Below are 6,202 nucleotides of genomic sequence, written 5' to 3'. Positions count from 1 at the left end.
ACGCATTCGCAAAGTGACCTTATATTCCGATAAAATACTTTTTAAATAACATTCAGCTGGATGACTTTCTGTCCTCTGCCAACAGTGTTCCATGTGACATTCCTCCTAGTGAGGGTGGGCGGCACCCACCTGTCACTTGGTCCGGGCTGTCACTGGCTGCAGTGGATTCCTCCAAAGTACCAGCCCGCACCTCCCCACCCCAGCCTTGGGGAACAACGAACTCTGCTCTTGGTGGCCTGGACTGCCGGTTCGGGACCGTGTTCTCTATTTAGTCACATATATTCTATTTGAAAGCACAGGAGCCAGAAATGCAAGTATACCCTTGCCAGCACTCACCCAGCCGTCTGTGAGCCTGTAAGTGGCTGGGGCTGGATGCTGTGCGACAGTTCCTGAGCTCAGCTGGCTTAGAGGAAATTCGGTATTAGCACTCAGAAGGGAGAAGATGCCTGATGAAACTCCCTGCGTCTAGCACATGGGGGAATTGGCCATAGCGAGGTCCTGAAGATCACCCCTCCAGGCACAGGTTCCTAACCTTGAATGTCAAGTGGCTTGAGTCCTTATTTCCAGTTCATGCACGAACCGCTCAGAAGGTTCCTCCATACCTTCTCTAACACCCCTGCTTTTTATCTTTTTTAAAAGAGCTTAAACTGCAGCCTGACTCCTTTCCTGTTCCCTTCATCAGCAAACCTGTTGGTGTGTGTGGTTCTTTAGAGAAAACATGAATTCTGACTTCCTTGCTGGTCTTAGCCCTCCTCTAAGTACTTTTCCAGCTCGGTAGCTAACAAAACTACAGCTGAAGGTCTTCGTCGTCTTTCCGCTTAAGGATGTCAAGTACCAGTCGAGAAGTCTCTGGTTCAGGAAGAAAGGCTTGACTCAAGCCAGCCATCTTGCTCTGAGCTCTTTGAAAACCAAACTCCTGAGCCGCAGGGTCTGTGGCCGAGCCTCGGCTGTGTCCCTTTGCTCCCGTGCAGAGTGACGAGCTCTTCCTTCTGTCCCAGGCTCCTCCGCAGCCTCTCCTCCTGCTAACTAGCTGTGTCAGCGTTGGCAGGGACCTCTCTCCCCCCGATATGCCGTGTTCTGAGAATTTTGGCGTCATTCCTGAACAAATGTCGTATAGACAGCACTATGGAACTCACGTCTCGAAAACTGGCTCTTAACATACGTTCATCACATGTGTTGTGACTTTGCTGACACTGGAGCAAAAACATGTTAATCAGGAGTGATTTATTCTTTATAGAAAATGTTTGAGCCTGTTTAGCCTTTTATCAGGGTTTCATTTGGAAAATACCAACCTTCCTGCAGATTTATAACTTACGCTGCTCTCCTTATAACCCAAATCATTTCTTAACCCTTTCATTACTTAGGCAAATATTCGGTTACATTTTACTGTATAACTGAGGGGGCCTAATATTCTTATGATCTAAAATAAAATATTTAATTCTCTGTGATTAGAATACTCTTCTGTTTGTTCACATTGAATGTGAAAAACTAGAACAACTTATGCCTACACTGTTTCTACTGTTTTTTTCCTTCCAGTTGTATATGATAACGATGTATTATTTTAAAAATCTAAAACCTAAACATTTGGATTTGCATACAGGATACATTTGAAAGTGGTTATCTGATTTAAAAAATAAATTTTTATTCCAAAGACTCTCTTATTAGCATGCTTGTAGTGAAGTGTTTTAACTCCTGGTTTGAGGGAAAATGCAGTTTTTATGCAAGTTTCTACAAAAGCCAAAGGTCAAGTTGCAAGTGATAGAAATCTGAATCAGATGAGCTTGAGCAAAGAGTTGCTTTTCTTGGCCTAGATCAAAATTCAGGAAGAGCGAGACGAAGGCACCATGGGAATTCACCCCCCGGCACCTCACACTTCCACTCCTTACCAGGGCGGGTAGTTCTCTCAGACCAGCTTCATGGTGGTGAAGTTGCCAGCACACGCCCTGCGACTTTGCATGGGAGAGTTGCACCGTGAAAGGGCCTGGGAGGAAGAAACCGAAGTAGGCGGCTGCAGGAGCAACCAGAGGAGGGGTCCTGAGAGGGTTCTCCACGCTCCTTCCCCAGGACCCACCTGTCCGACACAAACGCCACCTCTGAAAGGTGGGGCTTTTCTGAGTCACCTGCACAGGCTTAGCTTCTGTGTGACAGATGCCTGCTCGAGAGGGAAACGGGAATGGCTTGAGGTAGTGGATAAATGAGAGAGCACCTGGAAACTAATTTGGGCCCCTTTCATTTTCTCCAACCAGAAAACTTTTCCTTAAGTTAGGGAGTCACCAAGAACTGGCTAGATTCTAGGCGGGGTGGGGGGGGTGGCATCCAGTTTCTCAAAGCCCCTAAGTGATCCACGAACGCAGCCTTCCTGTGAAAACTGTGTCATTGAAGTCCAGACGTCAGTCTTCTGTCTGCCTTCTCACCTCAGTCCCCCTTCCACCTCCGTGGTGCGCAGACAGACTAAAAACCTGCTTTTTATCACGGCTCTTTGATTTCTTTAAAACTAAGAAAATTGTTTTAAAGAAAGACATTTTCTAAAAACAGCGCTGTCGCTGGACTCTAAACCCCTGGCATTCCACAGCAGTCTCGCTGCTCATTGTGCTGGCAGCCGTGTTTCTACTCTAGTTCTGCAGTTTCCAGGGAGGACCAGCCTAGGACCCCAGCAAGGGGCCGTGGTGGCCACTGTCAGCCACAGGGTCTGAGCTCCGGCATCTCTACATTTTAAATAGGGAGCAAGGTGATGGCACCCCACTCCAGTACTGTCACCTGGAAAATCCCATGGACAGAGGAGCCTGGTGGGCTGCAGCCCATGGGGTCAAAAAGAGTTGGACGTGACTGAGCGACTTCCCTTTCACTTTTCACTTCCATGCATTGGAGAAGGAAATGGCCACCCACTCCAGTGTTCTTGCCTGGAGAATCCCAGGGACGATGGAGCCTGGTGAAGTCGGACACAACTGAAGTGACTTTAGTAGCAGCAGCAGCAGCAGCAGTGAGCTTCCACTGTTTTGCACTTCACAGGTACATGGGGAACTATTTTTAGGCCAACACTCAGGGGTAAGAAGTTGATACAAGCTCACATTTTATAAGGTCCTAACTATTCCTTTCAGTTTTATTTTTTGTTTCTTTTTGCACACAATCTGTTTCAGTAAACCCTGATCTATTCATGATTCTGAAGTTCCAAGTCAGCTTAACATAAAGCCCAAGAGCTGCACTCAACAGCTTCAGGTCAGCCTGGTGTTTCTACACTTACCATCTCTCAGGGAAGGCTTTTTTAAAAACTTTGCTCTTCAGCCATCTCCGACTCCTCAACATCCATTCCCCTAGGAGAAAAACTGCTGCTTAGCAGCCTCTTGTCCCTCAGCATGAAAACTAGTGTCTACCTAACACACAGATATTTTTCACTAGTTTTATACTAGTTTATGGCCTGCATGAACCTGAAGTGCTGTATCAGGCAGTGACTAGCTCAGACCTCAAGAACTGCTACCTGTGAAAACAGTGGTAAAACTTTGTGGAGAAAAGATGGAAGCTTGGGGGAATCAAAATACTTAGTGATCCCATGGAGCACTTAGAATTGTTTTGTTTTTTCACATTTGTATCAGTTGGATGCTTTCAACTGTAAGTAGCATAAAACTAACTGATTTATACCTCATGACGTTTACTACTCAAGTCTAGAAGCAGGTGATCCGCAGGACTGGCTGGCAGTTTAACCCTTCATCTTTCCACTCTTGCCTTCCTCTGTACATTTTAGTTCACTTTAGTTCAGTCGTTCAGTCATGTCTGATTCTTTGTGACCCCATGGAATGCAGCATGCCAGGCTTCCCTGTCCATCACCAACTCCCGGAACTTGCTCAAACTCACATCCATCGAGTCGGTGACGCCATCCAACCATCTCACCCTCTGTCGTCCCCTTCTCCTCCTGCCTGCAATCTTTCCCAGCATCAGGGTCACTGTACATTAGCTTTCAACTTCAGCCATGGGATTGCTGATCACAACGTGACTGCCACAGCTCCAGGCATCACATCCTCACATAGCATCCAAGACAAAAAGAGATAGATGCATAAAAGCATTCTTCTCATGAATGGTCTCTCTCCTTTTAATCCGGGAAGAAGGTTTTCCACCCCTCCCACAGAAATTCCCTTATGTCTCATAGGCCAGGACTAGGTCACATGGCCATCTGTAGCCAGACAACTTACCGAAGGGAATGTTAAGCTTTCCAGCCCTTCTAGTAGGAGGTGGGCAAGGAAGAAGGAGTTTGGAAATGGTTGTTGGATTGTCATTCAACAGTGTTGTTTACAATGTTTGTGAAAATTTAATGAAACACAGGCTACACAGTAAAGACAGCCATAGGACGGCTTGATCTGAAATTCGAGTGGCTGTAGGAAGTGTGAAAAATAAGTCTACATTTGGTAGAATTCAAGGTCAGGGAAGGATGACTGAGACAACAGCCCTCAGGCTTGTTCAGGGTGGGTGGACCTGGAAGGCGTCCTGCTCTCTACAGAACACTATGTCCTTTGTGAAATACTGCAAATTATTGGTGTATCTAATTCCTTCTTGCAACCCAGAATAGGTGTACCTGCAGAGTCTACTGACGCATGTATGCAATGAAATCACAAGGTCAGGGGCTCATGGAACGAAAGAAAAAAGTGGCTCTTGAACCAAGCATGGACAGTGAGTTCTCGGTTTTCTGCATAAATATTTACGTGAATGCCTTGACTTGGCTGTGAACGCCAGCAAGTGGGACCAGCAAAGCAGCTGCAGGTCCACAGAGTTTAAGAAAACTCTAAGGGAAAAAGTGAGACATTAGACAAAAGTCTACTGATGTCTTCCTTCCAATGAATAAAACCACGATTATTTTGTCAGGGCAGCACAATATCTTGGTCTGGTCGCTACACACAAGTTTTTACAGGCAGATCATTTCACAACCACGGGTAGGATGAGTCAGGAGCCCTGGTTTCAGCCTCCAGCCTTACCACTTGCTTTGCTCTGGCGAAGCCATCTGACATTGCCGATCCTCAGTCCCACATTTCTAAAATAATAGCATCAACAACAATAATGATAATGGGAATAATTTTAGGGCATTCATTTACTGTCTTAGAGGCACAGTTCTAAAACCTCTGTCGCTTCAGTCATGTCCAACTCTTTGCGACCCTGTTAACTGTAGCCCACGAGGCTCCTCTGTCCATGGGATTCTCCAGGCAAGAACACTGGAGTGGGTTGCCATTTATCTTCATCGCAAACCCTGGGAAGTAAGTATTATAATGATCTCTGTTTTATGTTGAGGGAATCAAGAGTGAGAGAGCAGAAAAACTTGTCTGAGAGCACCCAGCTACTAAGTGGTGACTCCAGATTCAAGCCCAAGCCTCCCGACTCCAAGGAATAGAGACCCCACCCAACTGAGAACACTTGGTGAGGATCAAGTGAGGGCAAACACATGGACACGTTCTGTAAATTGTAAAACCATACATTCATGGAAAACATAATGCAGTCCATGTGTGATAACTGGAATCACTTATTAGTAATTACTAGGCACATTAGTTACACCACCGCCCAAACAAGTAAATTCCCCTTAGTATGCTCCCTAGCAACCACCCCAGAGCACCAAGACAGACGATGCCATATCCCAGCAAAAGAACATCATCATCCTTTGAATGGCTGGTATAGAGATTGCAGTAGATATTAGAGGAATGTAGATAATCTAGAGGAAATAAGTGTTATACTACAGCAGCCCTTCATATAAATCCCAGGGTAATTGTGACTGTTCATACTTCTTTTTGGAGGTCTTCCTACCAAAGAATTGGTGTTGGCATGGCGCCCACTGTCCAAGCCTTAGCTTCATCTGACATTTGGGCCTTAGGTAATTCCTTCCTGCTTAGTTCAGCACCCTTCTTTCTGTGACATGATCATTAACTGGGATATTTCATTCTTAATCAGCGACATCAACCACTACATGAGAAAATAAATTTCAGCCTCTTTTCAAAAGTTTCCCAGAAAACTGGGCTCCCCAGATCCTGACCCAGGCCCCTTGCGAACATTCACATCTCATCTGAATTCTATTTTATTTGTATAAAACCCTTCTTGCTTGCTCTCAGCTTTCCACGGAAACTCAAGCCAAGCAAGATTTCAGATCTCAAAGAGAAGGGAGGAAGAATTGGTACCCTTACAGGTCACACTATGCTTTCACCCCAATCTCTTGTGCATTAAAAAAAAAATT

Source organism: Budorcas taxicolor, chromosome 11, assembly GCF_023091745.1.
Source record: "Budorcas taxicolor isolate Tak-1 chromosome 11, Takin1.1, whole genome shotgun sequence".
Lineage (NCBI taxonomy): Eukaryota > Metazoa > Chordata > Mammalia > Artiodactyla > Bovidae > Budorcas > Budorcas taxicolor.
This window is presented reverse-complemented; position numbering follows the sequence as displayed.